We start from the raw sequence: 19,072 nt of genomic DNA on the forward strand, positions 1-19,072 counted from the left end.
GCTTATACCCAAACCTGCCCGAAATGGGACAAAAAATTTACAACGGCATGTTGATGCCGCTCCATGATAGCATGCCAAGTTTCATGAATTTCAGACGAGTTTTGGATTTACTAGAATTTAAAAACCAAGTATCTATATGTTTCCGGCCGAGTGACGGTGGCAGGGTGTGTGAAATTCATTCCCATTTCTTGCATGGGACCTAAGCATGCAACCAAGGACACATATTAGATTTTTCAACCAGTTTATATGCACAGGAGAATGTGCATGCAGTTCAAATTTGAATTATGCGCATAAAATGCCTGGAAAACCCAGTTAATGTATAAAAATGTCCAAACGAACCCCGAAAAATTCCAAATTTGAATACAACACTCCTGTTGTTCTATGTTGACACTCGAAAATTTTTGAAAGCAAAAAGAGGCGTTTCGTCCCCAAACGTGCCACGTTCCCTACCGAAACCATCACGCTTGTTGTGAGAAGCTCTAGTTTGTGAGAAGCTTATACCCACACCTGCCCCAAATGGGACAAAAAAATTACCACGGCATGTTGATGTCGGTCCATGATAGCATGCCAAGTTTCATTAATTTCAGACGAGTTTTGGATTTACTAGAATTTAAAACCTAGGAATCTCAATGTTTTGCGGCCGAGTGACGGTGGCAGGGTGTGTGAAATTCATTCCCATTTCTTGCATGGGACCTAAGCATGCAACCAAGGACACATATTTGATTTTTCAACCAGTTTATATGCACAGGAGAATGTGCATGTAGTTCAAATTTGAATTATGCGCATAAAATGCCTGGAAAACCCAGTTAATGTATAAAAATGTCCAAACGAACGCTGAAAAATTCCAATAATGAACACAGCACTCCTGTCGTTCTATGTTGACACTCGAAATTTTTTGAAAGCAATAAGAGGCAACGGATATAGTTTCGGCCGTAAAGGTGGCACGTTCCCTACCGAAACCATCACGCTTGTTGTGAGGAGCTCTGGTTTGTGAGAAGCTTATACCGAAACCTGCCCCAAATGGGACAAAAAATTTACAACTGCATGTGGATGCCGCTCCATGATAGCATACCAAGTTTCATGAATTCCAGACGAGTTTTGCATCTACTAGAATTTAAAAACCAGGTATCTCAATGTTTGCGGCCGAGTGACAGTGGCAGGGTGTGTGAAATTCATTCCCATTTCTTGCATAGGACCTAAGCATGCAACCAAGGACACATATTTGATTTTTCAACCAGTTTATATGCACTTCAGAATGTGCATGTAGTTCAAATTTGAATTATGCGCATAAAATGCCTAGAAAACCAAGTTAATGTATAAAAATGTCCAAACGAACAACGAAAAATTCCAAAATTGATCACAACACTCCTCATGTTCTATGTTGACACTCAATTTCAGACGAGTTTTGGATTTACTAGAATTGAAAACCCAGGCATCTCAATGTTTGCGGCCGAGTGAGGGTGGCAGGGTGTGTGAAATTCATTCCCATTTCTTGCATCGGACCTAAGCATGCAACCAAGGACACATATTTGATTTTTCAACCAGTTTATATGCACAGGAGAATGTGCATGTAGTTCAAATTTGAATTATGCGCATAAAATGCCTGGAAAACCCAGTTAATGTATAAAAATGTCCAAACGAACCCCGAAAAATTCCAATATTGAACACAACGCTCCTGTTGTTCTATGTTGACACTCGAAAAATTCAGAAAGTAATAAGAGGCAACGGACATCGTTTTGTCCCTAAAGGCGGCACGTTCCCTACCGAAACCATCACGCTTGTTGTGAGAAGCTCTGGTTTGTGAGAAGCTTATACCCAAACCTGCCCGAAATGGGACAAAAAATTTACCACGGCATGTTGATGCCGCTCCATGATAGCATGCCAAGTTTCATGAATTTCAGACGAGTTTTGGATTTACTAGAATTTAAAAACCAAGTATCTATATGTTTCCGGCCGAGTGACGGTGGCAGGGTGTGTGAAATTCATTCCCATTTCTTGCATGGGAACTAAGCATGCAACCAAGGACACATATTTGATTTTTCAACCAGTTTATATGCACTGGAGAATGTGCATGTAGTTCAAATTTGAATTATGCGCATAAAATGCCTGGAAAACCCAGTTAATGTATAAAAATGTCCAAACGAACCCCGAAAAATTCCAAATTTGAATACAACACTCCTGTTGTTCTATGTTGACACTCGAAAATTTTTGAAAGCAAAAAGAGGCGTTTCGTCCCCAAACGTGCCACGTTCCCTACCGAAACCATCACGCTTGTTGTGAGAAGCTCTAGTTTTTGAGAAGCTTATACCCAAACCTGCCCCAAATGGGACAAAAAAATTACCACGGCATGTTGATGTCGGTCCATGATAGCATGCCAAGTTTCATGAATTTCAGATGAGTTTTGAATTTACTAGAATTTAAAACCCAGGAATCTCAATGTTTTGCGGCCGAGTGACGGTGGCAGGGTGTGTGAAATTCATTCCCATTTCTTGCATGGGACCTAAGCATGCAACCAAGGACACATATTTGATTTTTCAACCATTTTATATGCACAGGAGAATGTGCATGTAGTTCAAATTTGAATTATGCGCATAAAATGCCTGGAAAACCCAGTTAATGTATAAAAATGTCCAAACGAACCGCGAAAAATTCCAATATTGAACACAACACTCCTGTTGTTCTATGTTGACACTCGAAAAATTCAGAAAGTAATAAGAGGCAACGGATATCGTTTTGTCCCTAAAGGCGGCACGTTCCCTACCGAAATCATCACGCTTGTTGTGAGAAGCTCTGGTTTGTGAGAAGCTTATACCCAAACCTGCCCGAAATGGGACAAAAAATTTACCACGGCATGTTGATGCCGCTCCATGATAGCCTGCCAAGTTTCATGAATTTCAGACGAGTTTTGGATTTACTAGAATTTAAAAACCAAGTATCTATATGTTTCCGGCCGAGTGACGGTGGCAGGGTGTGTGAAATTCATTCCCATTTCTTGCATGGGACCTAAGCATGCAACCAAGGACACATATTAGATTTTTCAACCAGTTTATATGCACAGGAGAATGTGCATGTAGTTCAAATTTGAATTATGCGCATAAAATGCCTGGAAAACCGAGTTAATGTATAAAAATGTCCAAACGAACCCCGAAAAATTCCAAATTTGAATACAACACTCCTGTTGTTCTATGTTGACACTCGAAAATTTTTGACAGCAAAACGAGGCGTTTCGTCCCCAAACGTGCCACGTTCCCTACCGAAACCATCACGCTTGTTGTGAGAAGCTCTAGTTTGTGAGAAGCTTATACCCAAAGCTGCCCCAAATGGGACAAAAAAATTACCACGACATGTTGATGTCGGTCCATGATAGCATGCCAAGTTTCATTAATTTCAGACGAGTTTTGGATTTAATAGAATTTAAAACCCAGGAATCTCAATGTTTTGCGGCCGAGTGACGGTGACAGGGTGTGTGAAATTCATTCCCATTTCTTGCATGGGACCTAAGCATGCAACCAAGGACACATATTTGATTTTTCAACCATTTTATATGCACAGGAGAATGTGCATGTAGTTCAAATTTGAATTATGCGCATAAAATGCCTGGAAAACCCAGTTAATGTATAAAAATGTCCAAACGAACCGCGAAAAATTCCAATATTGAACACAACACTCCTGTCGTTCTATGTTGACACTCGAAAAATTCAGAAAGTAATAAGAGGCAACGGATATCGTTTTGTCCCTAAAGGCGGCACGTTCCCTACCGAAATCATCACGCTTGTTGTGAGAAGCTCTGGTTTGTGAGAAGCTTATACCCAAACCTGCCCGAAATGGGACAAAAAATTTACAATGGCATGTTGATGCCGCTCCATGATAGCCTGCCAAGTTTCATCAATTTCAGACGAGTTTTGGATTTACTAGAATTTAAAACCCAGGCATCTCAATGTTTGCGGCCGAGTGACGGTGGCAGGGTGTGTGAAATTCATTCCCATTTCTTGCATGGGACCTAAGCATGCAACCAAGGACACATATTAGATTTTTCAACCAGTTTATATGCACAGGAGAATGTGCATGTAGTTCAAATTTGAATTATGCACATAAAATGCCTGGAAAACCCAGTTAATGTATAAAAATGTCCAAACGAACCCCGAAAAATTCCAATATTGAACACAACGCTCCTATTGTTCTATGTTGACACTCGAAAAATTCAGAAAGTAATAAGAGGCAACGGATATCGTTTTGTCCCTAAAGGCGGCACGTTCCCTACCGAAATCATCACGCTTGTTGTGAGAAGCTCTGGTTTGTGAGAAGCTTATACCCAAACCTGCCCGAAATGGGACAAAAAATTTACAACGGCATGTTGATGCCGCTCCATGATAGCATGCCAAGTTTCATGAATTTCAGACGAGTTTTGGATTTACTAGAATTTAAAAACCAAGTATCTATATGTTTCCGGCCGAGTGACGGTGGCAGGGTGTGTGAAATTCATTCCCATTTCTTGCATGGGACCTAAGCATGCAACCAAGGACACATATTAGATTTTTCAACCAGTTTATATGCACAGGAGAATGTGCATGTAGTTCAAATTTGAATTATGCGCATAAAATGCCTGGAAAACCCAGTTAATGTATAAAAATGTCCAAACGAACCCCGAAAAATTCCAAATTTGAATACAACACTCCTGTTGTTCTATGTTGACACTCGAAAATTTTTGAAAGCAAAAAGAGGCGTTTCGTCCCCAAACGTGCCACGTTCCCTACCGAAACCATCACGCTTGTTGTGAGAAGCTCTAGTTTGTGAGAAGCTTATACCCAAACCTGCCCCAAATGGGACAAAAAAATTACCACGGCATGTTGATGTCGGTCCATGATAGCATGCCAAGTTTCATGAATTTCAGACGAGTTTTGGATTTACTAGAATTTAAAACCCAGGAATCTCAATGTTTTGCGGCCGAGTGACGGTGGCAGGGTGTGTGAAATTCATTCCCATTTCTTGCATGGGACCTAAGCATGCAACCAAGGACACATATTTTATTTTTCAACCAGTTTATATGCACTAGAGAATGTGCATGTAGTTCAAATTTGAATTATGCGCATAAAAAGCCTGGAAAACCCAGTTAATGTATAAAAATGTCCAAACGAACCCCGAAAAATTCCAAATTTGAATACAACACTCCTATTGTTCTATGTTGACACTCGAAAAATTTTGAAAGCAAAAAGAGGCATTTCGTCCCCAAACGTGCCACGTTCCCTACCGAAACTATCACGCTTGTTGTGAGAAGCTCTAGTTTGTGAGAAGCTTATACCCAAACCTGCCCCAAATGGGACAAAAAAATTACCACGGCATATTGATGTCGCTCCATGATAGCATGCCAAGTTTCATGAATTTCAGACGAGTTTTGGATTTACTAGAATTTAAAACCCAGGAATCTCAATGATTTGCGGCGGAGTGACGGTGGCAGGGTGTGTGAAATTCATTCCCATTTCTTGCATGGGACCTAAGCATGCAACCAAGGACACATATTTGATTTTTCAACCAGTTTATATGCACAGGAGAATGTGCATGTACTTCAAATTTGAATTATGCACATAAAATACCTGGAAAACCCAGTTAATGTATAAAAATGTCCAAACGAACTCCGAAAAATTCCAATATTGAACACAACGCTCCTGTTGTTCTATGTTGACACTCGAAAAATTCAGAAAGTAATAAGAGGCAACGGATATCGTTTTGTCCCTAAAGGCGGCACGTTCCCTACCGAAATCATCACGCTTGTTGTGAGAAGCTTATACCCAAACCTGCCCAAAATGGGACAAAAAATTTACAACGGCATGTTGATGCCGCTCCATGATAGCATGCCAAGTTTCATGAATTTCAGACGAGTTTTGGATTTACTAGAATTTAAAACCCAGGCATCTCAATGTTTGCGGCCGAGTGACGGTGGCAGGGTATGTGAAATTCATTCCCATTTATTGCATGGGACCTAAGCATGCAACCAAGGACACATATTTGATTTTTCAACCAGTTTATATGCACAGGAGAATGTGCATGTAGTTCAAATTTGAATTATGCGCATAAAATGCCTGGAAAACCCAGTTAATGTATAAAAATGTCCAAACGAACCCCGAAAAATTCCAATATTGAACACAATACTCCTGTTGTTCTATGTTGACACTCGAAAAATTCAGAAAGAATAAGAGACAACGGATATCGTTTTGTCCCTAAAGGCGGCACGTTCCCTACCGAAACCATCACGCTTGTTGTGAGAAGCTCTGGTTTGTGAGAAGCTTATACCCAAACCTGCCCGAAATGGGACAAAAATTTACCACGGCATCTTGATGCCGCTCCATGATAGCATGCCAAGTTTCATGAATTTCAGACGAGTTTTGGATTTAATCGAATTTAAAAACCAATTATCTCAATGTTTGTGGCCGAGTGACGGTGGCAGGATGTGTGAAATTCATTCCCATTTCTTGCATGGGACCTAAGCATGCAACCAAGGACACATATTTTATTTTTCAACCATTTTATATGCACTGGAGAATGTGCATGTAGTTCAAATTTGAATTATGCGCATAAAATGCCTGGAAAACCCAGTTAATGTATAAAAATGTCCAAACAAACCCCGAAAAATTCCAAATTTGAATACAACACTCCTGTTGTTCTATGTTGACACTCGAAAATTTGTGAAAGCAAAAAGAGGCGTTTCGTCCCCAAACGTGGCACGTTCCCTACCGAAACCATCACGCTTGTTGTGAGAAGCTCTGGTTTGTGAGAAGCTTATACCCAAACCTGCCCCAAATGGGACAAAAAAATTACCACAGCATGTTGATGTCGCTGCATTATAGCATGCCAAGTTTCATGAATTTCAAACGAGTTTTGGATTTACTAGAATTTAAAACCCAGGAATCTCAATGTTTTGCGGCCGGGTGACGGTGGCAGGGTGTGTGAAATTCATTCCCATTTCTTGCATGGGACCTAAGCATGCAACCAAGGACACATATTTGATTTTTCAACCATTTTATATGCACAGGAGAATGTGCATGTAGTTCAAATTTGAATTATGCGCATAAAATGCCTGGAAAACCCAGTTAATGTATAAAAATGTCCGAACGAACCCTGAAAAATTCCAATATTGAACACAACACTCCTGTTGTTCTATGTTGACACTCGAAAAATTCAGAAAGTAATAAGAGGCAACGGATATCGTTTTGTCCCTAAAGGCGGCACGTTCCCTACCGAAATCATCACGCTTGTTGTGAGAAGCTCTGGTTTGTGAGAAGCTTATACCCAAACCTGCCCGAAAAGGGACCAAAAATTTACCACAGCATGTTGATGCTGCTCCATGATAGCATGCCAAGTTTCATCAATTTCAGACGAGTTTTGGATTTACTAGAATTTAAAACCCAGGCATCTCAATGTTTGCGGCCGAGTGACGGTGGCAGGGTGTGTGAAATTCATTCCCATTTCTTGCATGGGACCTAAGCATGCAACCAAGGACACATATTTGATTTTTCAACCAGTTTATATGCACAGGAGAATGTGCATGTAGTTCAAATTTGAATTATGCACATAAAATGCCTGGAAAACCCAGTTAATGTATAAAAATGTCCAAACGAACCCCGAAAAATTCCAATATTGAACACAACACTCCTGTTGTTCTATGTTGACACTCAAAAAATTCAGAAAGTAATAAGAGGCAACGGATATCGTTTTGTCCCTAAAGGCGGCACGTTCCCTACCGAAATCATCACGCTTGTTGTGAGAAGCTCTGGTTTGTGAGAAGCTAATACCCAAACCTGCCCGAAATGGGACAAAAAATTTACAACGGCATGTTGATGCCGCTCCATGATAGCATGCCAAGTTTCATGAATTTCAGACGAGTTTTGGATTTACTAGAATTTAAAACCCAGGCATCTCAATGTTTGCGGCCGAGTGACGGTGGCAGGGTATGTGAAATTCATTCCCATTTTTGCATGGGACCTAAGCATGCAACCAAGGACACATATTTGATTTTCAACCAGTTTATATGCACAGGAGAATGTGCATGTAGTTCAAATTTGAATTATGCGCATAAAATGCCTGGAAAACCCAGTTAATGTATAAAAATGTCCAAACGAACCCCGAAAAATTCCAATATTGAACACAATACTCCTGTTGTTCTATGTTGACACTCGAAAAATTCAGAAAGTAATAAGAGGCAACGGATATCGTTTTGTCCCTAAAGGCGGCACGTTCCCTACCGAAACCATCACGCTTGTTGTGAGAAGCTCTGGTTTGTGAGAAGCTTATACCCAAACCTGCCCGAAATGGGACAAAATTTACCACGGCATCTTGATGCCGCTCCATGATAGCATGCCAAGTTTCATGAATTTCAGACGAGTTTTGGATTTAATCGAATTTAAAAACCAAGTATCTCAATGTTTGTGGCCGAGTGACGGTGGCAGGGTGTGTGAAATTCATTCCCATTTCTTGCATGGGACCTAAGCATGCAACCAAGGACACATATTTTATTTTTCAACCAGTTTATATGCACTGGAGAATGTGCATGTAGTTCAAATTTGAATTATGCGCATAAAATGCCTGGAAAACCCAGTTAATGTATAAAAATGTCCAAACAAACCCCGAAAAATTCCAAATTTGAATACAACACTCATGTTGTTCTATGTTGACACTCGAAAAATTTTGAAAGCAAAAAGAGGCGTTTCGTCCCCAAACGTGGCACGTTCCCTACCGGAACCATCACGCTTGTTGTGAGAAGCTCTAGTTTGTGAGAAGCTTATACCCAAACCTGCCCCAAATGGGACAAAAAATTACCACAACATGTTGATGTCGCTCCATTATAGCATGCCAAGTTTCATGAATTTCAAACGAGTTTTGGATTTACTAGAATTTAAAACCCAGGAATCTCAATGTTTTGCGGCCGAGTGACGGTGGCAGGGTGTGTGAAATTCATTCCCATTTCTTGCATGGGACCTAAGCATGCAACCAAGGACACATATTTGATTTTTCAACCATTTTATATGCACAGGAGAATGTGCATGTAGTTCAAATTTGAATTATGCGCATAAAATGCCTGGAAAACCCAGTTAATGTATAAAAATGTCCGAACGAACCCTGAAAATTCCAATATTGAACACAACACTCCTGTTGTTCTATGTTGACACTCGAAAAATTCAGAAAGTAATAAGAGGCAACGGATATCGTTTTGTCCCTAAAGGCGGCACGTTCCCTACCGAAATCATCACGCTTGTTGTGAGAAGCTCTGGTTTGTGAGAAGCTTATACCCAAACCTGCCCGAAATGGGACCAAAAATTTACCACAGCATGTTGATGCTGCTCCATGATAGCATGCCAAGTTTCATCAATTTCAGACGAGTTTTGGATTTACTAGAATTTAAAACCCAGGCATCTCAATGTTTGCGGCCGAGTGACGGTGGCAGGGTGTGTGAAATTCATTCCCATTTCTTGCATGGGACCTAAGCATGCAACCAAGGACACATATTTGATTTTTCAACTAGTTTATATGCACAGGAGAATGTGCATGTAGTTCAAATTTGAATTATGCACATAAAATGCCTGGAAAACCCAGTTAATGTATAAAAATGTCCAAACGAACCCCGAAAAATTCCAATATTGAACACAACACTCCTGTTGTTCTATGTTGACACTCAAAAAATTCAGAAAGTAATAAGAGGCAACGGATATCGTTTTGTCCCTAAAGGCGGCACGTTCCCTACCGAAATCATCACGCTTGTTGTGAGAAGCTCTGGTTTGTGAGAAGCTTATACCCAAACCTGCCCGAAATAGGACAAAAAATTTACAACGGCAATTTGATGCCGCTCCATGAAAGCATGCCAAGTTTCATGAATTTCAGACGAGTTTTGGATTTACTAGAATTTAAAACCCAGGCATCTCAATGTTTGCGGCCGAGTGACGGTGGCAGGGTATGTGAAATTCATTCCCATTTTTGCATGGGACCTAAGCATGCAACCAAGGACACATATTTGATTTTTCAACCAGTTTATATGCACAGGAGAATGTGCATGTAGTTCAAATTTGAATTATGCGCATAAAATGCCTGGAAAACCCAGTTAATGTATAAAAATGTCCAAACGAACCCCGAAAAATTCCAATATTGAACACAATACTCCTGTTGTTCTATGTTGACAGTCGAAAAATTCAGAAAGTAATAAGAGGCAACGGATATCGTTTTGTCCCTAAAGGCGGCACGTTCCCTACCGAAACCATCACGCTTGTTGTGAGAAGCTCTGGTTTGTGAGAAGCTTATACCCAAACCTGACCGAAATGGGACAAAAATTTACCACGGCATCTTGATGCCGCTCCATGATAGCATGCCAAGTTTCATGAATTTCAGACGAGTTTTGGATTTAATCGAATTTAAAAACCAAGTATCTCAATGTTTGTGGCCGAGTGACGGTGGCAGGGTGTGTGAAATTCATTCCCATTTCTTGCATGGGACCTAAGCATGCAACCAAGGACACATATTTTATTTTTCAACCAGTTTATATGCACTGGAGAATGTGCATGTAGTTCAAATTTGAATTATGCGCATAAAATGCCTGGAAAACCCAGTTAATGTATAAAAATGTCCAAACAAACCCCGAAAAATTCCAAATTTGAATACAACACTCATGTTGTTCTATGTTGACACTCGAAAAATTTTGAAAGCAAAAAGAGGCATTTCGTCCCCAAACGTGGCACGTTCCCTACCGGAACCATCACGCTTGTTGTGAGAAGCTCTAGTTTGTGAGAAGCTTATACCCAAACCTGCCCCAAATGGGACAAAAAAATTACCACAGCATGTTGATGTCGCTCCATTATAGCATGCCAAGTTTCATGAATTTCAAACGAGTTTTGGATTTACTAGAATTTAAAACCCAGGAATCTCAATGTTTTGCGGCCGAGTGACGGTGGCAGGGTGTGTGAAATTCATTCCCATTTCTTGCATGGGACCTAAGCATGCAACCAAGGACACATATTTGATTTTTCAACCATTTTATATGCACAGGAGAATGTGCATGTAGTTCAAATTTGAATTATGCGCATAAAATGCCTGGAAAACCCAGTTAATGTATAAAAATGTCCAAACGAACCCCGAAAAATTCCAATATTGAACACAATACTCCTGTTGTTCTATGTTGACACTCGAAAAATTCAGAAAGTAATAAGAGGCAACGGATATCGTTTTGTCCCTAAAGGCGGCACGTTCCCTACCGAAACCATCACGCTTGTTGTGAGAAGCTCTGGTTTGTGAGAAGCTTATACCCAAACCTGCCCGAAATGGGACAAAAATTTACCACGGCATCTTGATGCCGCTCCATGATAGCATGCCAAGTTTCATGAATTTCAGACGAGTTTTGGATTTAATCGAATTTAAAAACCAAGTATCTCAATGTTTGTGGCTGAGTGACGGTGGCAGGGTGTGTGAAATTCATTCCCATTTCTTGCATGGGACCTAAGCATGCAACCAAGGACACATATTTTATTTTTCAACCAGTTTATATGCACTGGAGAATGTGCATGTAGTTCAAATTTGAATTATGCGCATAAAATGCCTGGAAAACCCAGTTAATGTATAAAAATGTCCAAACAAACCCCGCAAAATTCCAAATTTGAATACAACACTCATGTTGTTCTATGTTGACACTCGAAAATTTTTGAATGGAAAAAGAGGCGTTTCGTCCCCAAACGTGGCACGTCCCCTACCGGAACCATCACGCTTGTTGTGAGAAGCTCTAGTTTGTGAGAAGCTTATACCCAAACCTGCCCCAAATGGGACAAAAAAAATTACCACAGCATGTTGATGTCGCTCCATTATAGCATGCCAAGTTTCATGAATTTCAAACGAGTTTTGGATTTACTAGAATTTAAAACCCAGGAATCTCAATGTTTTGCGGCCGAGTGACGGTGGCAGGGTGTGTGAAATTCATTCCCATTTCTTGCATGGGACCTAAGCATGCAACCAAGGACACATATTTGATTTTTCAACCATTTTATATGCACAGGAGAATGTGCATGTAGTTCAAATTTGAATTATGCGCATAAAATGCCTGGAAAACCCAGTTAATGTATAAAAATGTCCAAACGAACCCCGGAAAATTCCAATATTGAACACAACACTCCTGTTGTTCTATGTTGACACTCGAAAAATTAAGGAAGTAATAAGAGGCAACGGATATCGTTTTGTCCCTAAAAGCGGCACGTTCCCTACCGAAACCATCACGCTTGTTGTGAGAAGCTCTGGTTTGTGAGAAGCTTATACCCAAACCTGCCCGAAATGGGACTAAAAATTTACCACGGCATGTTGATGCCGCTCCATGATAGCATGCCAAGTTTCATGAATTTCAGACGAGTTTTGGATTTACTAGAATTTAAAAACCAAGTATCTCAATGTTTGTGGCCGAGTGACGGTGGCAGGGTGTGTGAAATTCATTCCCATTTCTTGCATGGGACCTAAGCATGCAACCAAGGACACATATTTGATTTTTCAACCAGTTTATATGCACTGGAGAATGTGCATGTAGTTCAAATTTGAATTATGCGCATAAAATGCCTGGAAAACCCAGTTAATGTATAAAAATGTCCAAACGAACCCTGAAAAATTACAAATTTGAATACAACACTCCTGTTGTTCTATGTTGACACTCGAAAATTTTTGAAAGCAAAAAAAGGCGTTTCGTCCCCAAACGTGGCACGTTCCCTACCGAAACCATCACGCTTGTTGTGAGAAGCTCTAGTTTGTGAGAAGCTTATACCCAAACCTGCCCCAAATGGGACAAAAAAATTACCACAGCATGTTGATGTCGCTCCATTATAGCATGCCAAGTTTCATGAATTTCAGACGAGTTTTGGATTTACTAGAATTTAAAACCCAGGAATCTCAATGTTTTGCGGCCGAGTGACGGAGGCAGGGTGTGTGAAATTCATTCCCATTTCTTGCATGGGACCTAAGCATGCAACCAAGGACACATATTTGATTTTTCAACCATTTTATATGCACAGGAGAATGTGCATGTAGTTCAAATTTGAATTATGCGCATAAAATGCCTGGAAAACCCAGTTAATGTATAAAAATGTCCAAACGAACCCCGAAAAATTCCAATATTGAACACAACACTCATGTTGTTCTATGTTGACACTCGAAAAATTCAGAAAGTAATAAGAGGCAACGGATATCGTTTTGTCCCTAAAGGCGGCACGTTCCCTACCGAAATCTTCACGCTTGTTGTGAGAAGCTCTTGTTTGTGAGAAGCTTATACCCAAACCTGCCCGAAATGGGACAAAAAATTTACCACGGCATGTTGATGCCGCTCCATGATAGCATGCCAAGTTTCATGAAATTCAAACGAGTTTCGGATTTACTAGAATTTAAAACCCAGGCATCTCAATGTTTGCGGCCGAGTGACGGTGCCAGGGTGTGTGAAATTCATACCCATTTCTTGCATGGGACCTAAGCATGCAACCAAGGACACATATTTGATTTTTCAACCAGTTTATATGCACAAGAGAATGTGCATGTAGTTCAAATTTGAATTATGCACATAAAATGCCTGGAAAACCCAGTTAATGTATAAAAATGTCCAAACGAACCCCGAAAAATTCCAATATTGAACACAACACTCCTGTTGTTCTATGTTGACACTCAAAAAATTCAGAAAGTAATAAGAGGCAACGGATATCGTTTTGTCCCTAAAGGCGGCACGTTCCCTACCGAAACCATCATGCTTGTTGTGAGAAGCTCTGGTTTGTGAGAAGCTTATACCCAAACCTGCCCGAAATGGGACAAAAAAATTACCACGGCATGTTGATGCCGCTCCATGATAGCATGCCAAGTTTCATGAATTTCAGACGAGTTTTGGATTTACTAAAATTTAAAAACCAAGTATCTCAATGTTTGTGGCCGAGTGACGGTGGCAGGGTGTGTGAAATTCATTCCCATTTCTTGCATGGGACCTAAGCATGCAACCAAGGACACATATTTGATTTTTCAACCAGTTTATATGCACTGGAGAATGTGCATGTAGTTCAAATTTGAATTATGCGCATAAAATGTCTGGAAAACCCAGTTAATGTATAAAAATGTCCAAACGAACCCCCAAAAATTCCAAATTTGAATACAACACTCCTGTTGTTCTATGTTGACACTCGAAAATTTTTGAAAGCAAAAAGAGGCGTTTCGTCCCCAAACGTGGCACGTTCCCTACCGAAACCATAACGCTTGTTGTGAGAAGCTCTAGTTTATGAGAAGGTTATACCCAAACCTGCCCCAAATGGGACAAAAAAATTACCACGGCATGTTGATGTCGCTCCATGATAGCATGCCAAGTTTCATGAATTTCAGACGAGTTTTGGATTTACTAGAATTTAAAACCAAGGAATCTCAATGTTTTGCGGCCGAGTGACGGTGGCAGGGTGTGTGAAATTCATTCCCATTTCTTGCGTGGGACCTAAGCATGCAACCAAGGACACATATTTGATTTTTCAACCATTTTATATGCACAGGAGAATGTGCAGGTAGTTCAAATTTGAATTATGCGCATAAAATGCCTGGAAAACCCAGTTAATGTATAAAATGTCCAAACGAACCCCGAAAAATTCCAATATTGAACACAACACTCCTGTTGTTCTATGTTGACACTCGAAAAATTCAGAAAGTAATAAGAGGCAACGGATATCGTTTTGTTCCTAAAGGCGGCAAGTTCCCTACTGAAACCATCACGCTTGTTGTGAGAAGCTCTGGTTTGTGAGAAGCTTATACCCAAACCTGCCCGAAATGGGACAAAAAATTTACCACGGCATATTGATGCCGCTCCATGATAGCATGCCAAGTTTCACGAATTTCAGACGAGTTTTGGATTTACTAGAATTTAAAAACCAAGTATCTCAATGTTTGCGGCCGAGTGACGGTGGCAGGGTGTGTGAAATTCATTCCCATTTCTTACATGGGACCTAAGCATGCAACCAAGGACACATATTTGATTTTTCAACCAGTTTATATGCACTGGAGAATGTGCATGTAGTTCAAATTTGAATTATGCGCATAAAATGCCTGGAAAACCTAGTTAATGTATAAAAATGTCCAAACGAACCCCGAAAAATTCCAAATTTGAATACAACACTCCTGTGGTTCTATGTTGACACTCAAAAATTTTTGAAACCAAAAAGAGGCGTTTCGTCCCCAAACGTGGCACGTTCCCTACCGAAACCATCACGCTTGTTGTGAGAAGCTCTAGTTTGTGAGAAGCTTATACCCAAACCTGCCCCAAATGGGACAAAAAAATTACCACGGCATGTTGATGTCGCTCCATGATAGCATGCAAAGTTTCATGAATTTCAGACGAGTTTTGGATTTACTAGAACTTAAAACCCAGGTATCTCAATGTTTGCGGCCGAGTGACGGTGGCAGGGTGTGTGAAATTCATTCCCATTTCTTGCATGGGACCTAAGCATTCAACCAAGGACACATATTTGATTTTTCAACGATTTTATATGCACAGGAGAATGTGCATGTAGTTCAAATTTGAATTATGCACATAAAATGCCTGGAAACCCAGTTAATGTATAAAAATTTCCAAACGAACCCCGAAAAATTCCAATATTGAACACAACACTCCTGTTTGTTCTATGTTGACACTCAAAAAATTCAGAAAGTAATAAGAGGCAACGGAAATCGTTTTGTCCTTAAAGGTGGCACATTCCCTACCAAAACCATCACGCTTGTTGTGAGAAGCTCTGGTTTGTGAGAAGCTTATACCGAAACCTGCCCAAAATGGCACAAAAAATTTACCACGGCATGTTGATGCCGCTCCATGATAGCATGCCAAATTTCATGAATTTCAGACGAGTTTTGGATTTACTAGAATTTAAAAACCAAGTATCTCAATGTTTGCGGTCGAGTGACGGTGGCAGGGTGTGTGAAATTCATTCCCATTTCTTGCATGGGACCTAAGCATGCAACCAAGGACACATATTTGATTTTTCAACCAGTTTATATGCAGTTGAGAATGTGCATGTAGTTCAAATTTGAATTATGCGCATAAAATGCCTGGAAAACCCAGTTAATGTATAAAAATGTCCAAACGAACCCCGAAAAATTCCAAATTTGAATACAACACTCCTGTTGTTCTATGTTGACACTCGAAAATTTTTGAAAAAAGCAAAAAGAGGCGTTTCGTCCCCAAACGTGGCACGTTCCCTACCGAAACCATCACGCTTGTTGCGAGAAGCTCTAGTTTGTGAGAAGCTTATACCCAAACCTGCCCCAAATGGGACAAAAAAATTACCACGGCATGCTGATGTCGCTCCATGATAGCATGCCAAGTTTCATGAATTTCAGACGAGTTTTGGATTTACTAGAATTTAAAACCCAGGAATCTCAATGTTTGCGGCCGAGTGACGGTGGCAGGGTGTGTGAAATTCATTCCCATTTCTTGCATGGGACCTAAGCATGCAACCAAGGACACATATTTTATTTTTCAACCGTTTTATATGCAAAGGAGAATGTGCATGTTGTTCAAATTTGAATTATGCGCATAAAATGCCTGGAAAACCCAGTTAATGTATAAAAATGTCCAAACGAACCCCGAAAAATTCCAATATTGAACACAACACTCCTGTTTGTTCTATGTTGACACTCAAAAAATTCAGAAACTAATAAGGGGCAACGGAAATCGTTTTGTCCTTAAAGGTGGCACATTCCCTACCAAAACCATCACGCTTGTTGTGAGAAGCTCTGGTTAGTGAGAAGCTTATACCGAAACCTGCCCAAAATGGCACAAAAAATTTACCACGGCATGTTGATGCCGCTCCATGATAGCATGCCAAATTTCATGAATTTCAGACGAGTTTTGGATTTACTAGAATTTAAAAACCAAGTATCTCAATGTTTGCGGTCGAGTGACGGTGGCAGGGTGTGTGAAATTCATTCCCATTTCTTGCATTGGACCTAAGCATGCAACCAAGGACACATATTTGATTTTTCAACCAGTTTATATGCAGTTGAGAATGTGCATGTAGTTCAAATTTGAATTATGCGCATAAAATGCCTGGAAAACCCAGTTAATGTATAAAAATGTCCAAACGAAGCCCGAAAAATTCCAAATTTGAATACAACACTCCTGTTGTTCTATGTTGACACTCGAAAATTTTTGAAAGCAAAAAGAGGCGTTTCGTCCCCAAACGTGCCACGTTCCCTACCGAAACCATCACGCTTGTTGTGAGAAGCTCTAGTTTGTGAGAAGCTTATACCCAAACCTGCCCCAAATGGGACAAAAAATTACCACGGCATGTTGATGTCGCTCCATGATAGCATGCCAAGTTTCATGAATTTCAGACGAGTTTTGGATTTACTAGAATTTAAAACCCAGGAATCTCAATGTTTGCGGCCGAGTGACGGTGGCAGGGTGTGTGAAATTCATTCCCATTTCTTGCATGGGACCTAAGCATGCAACCAAGGACACATATTTTATTTTTCAACCGTTTTATATGCAAAGGAGAATGTGCATGTTGTTCAAATTTGAATTATGCGCATAAAATGCCTGGAAAACCCAGTTAATGTATAAAAATGTCCAAACGAACCCCGAAAAATTCCAATATTGAACACAACACTCCTGTTGTTCTATGTTGACACTCGAAAAATTCAGAAAGTAATAAGAGGCAATGGATATCATTTTGTCCCTAAAGGCGGCACGTTCCCTACCGAAACCATCACGCTTGTTGTGAGAAGCTCTGGTTTGTGAGAAGCTTATACCCAAACCTGCCCGAAATGGGACAAAAAATTACCACGGCATGTTGATGCCGCTCCATGATAGCATGCCAAGTTTCATGAATTTCAGACGAGTTTTGGATTTACTAGAATTTAAAACCAAGGACTCTCAATGTTTGCGGCCGAGTGACGGTGGTAGGGTGTGTGAAATTCATTCCCATTTCTTGCATGGGACCTAAGCATGCAACCAAGGACACATATTTCATTTTTCAACCAGTTTATATGCACTGGAGAATGTGTATGTAGTTCAAATTTGAATTATGCGCATAAAATGCATGGAAAGCCCAGTTAATGTATAAAAATGTTCAAAGGAACCCCGAAAAATTCCAAAATTGAACACAACACTCCTGTTGTTCTATGTTGACACTCGAAATTTATTGAAAGCAATAAGAGGCAACGAATATCGTTTCGTCCGTAAAGGTGGCACCTGCCCTACCGAAACCATCACGCTTGTTGTGAGAAGCTCTGGTTTATGAGAAGCTTATACCCAAACCTGCCCCAAATGGGACAATAATTTACCAGGGCATGTTGATGCCGCTCCATGATAGCATGCCAAGTTTCATGAATTCCAGACGAGTTTTGCATTTACTAGAAGATAAAAACCAGGTATCTCAATGTTTGCGGCCGAGTGACCGTGGCAGGGTGTGTGAAATTCATTCCCATTTCTTGCATGGGACCTAAGCATGCAACCAAGGACACATATTTGATTTTTCGACCAGTTTATATGCACAGGAGAATGTGCATGTAGTTCAAATTCTAATTATGCGCATAAAATGCCTGGAAAACCCAGTTAATGTATAAAAATATCCAAACGAACCCCAAAAATTCCAATATTGAACACAACACTCCTGTTGTTCTATGTTGACACTCAAAAAACTCAGAAAGTAATAAGAGGCAACGGATATCGTTTTGTCCCTAAAGGCGGCACGTTCCCTACCGAAACCATCACGCTTGTTGTGAGAAGCTTATACCCAACCTGCCCGAAATGGGACAAAAAATTTACCACGGCATTTTGATGCCGCTCCATGATAGCATGCCAAGTTTCATGAATTTCAGATGAGTTTTGGATTTACTAGAATTTAAACAAGTATCTCAATGTTTGCGGCCGAGTGACGGTGGCATGGTGTGTGAAATTCATTCCCATTTCTTGCATGGGACCTAAGCATGCAACCAAGGACACATATGTGATTTTTCAACCAGTTTATATGCACTCGAGAATGTGCATGTAGTTCAAATTTGAAATATGCGCATAAAATGCCTGGAAAAACCAGTTAATGTATAAAAATGGCCA

The sequence above is a fragment of the Aegilops tauschii genome, chromosome 1 (genome assembly GCF_002575655.3).
Source record: "Aegilops tauschii subsp. strangulata cultivar AL8/78 chromosome 1, Aet v6.0, whole genome shotgun sequence".
Lineage (NCBI taxonomy): Eukaryota > Viridiplantae > Streptophyta > Magnoliopsida > Poales > Poaceae > Aegilops > Aegilops tauschii.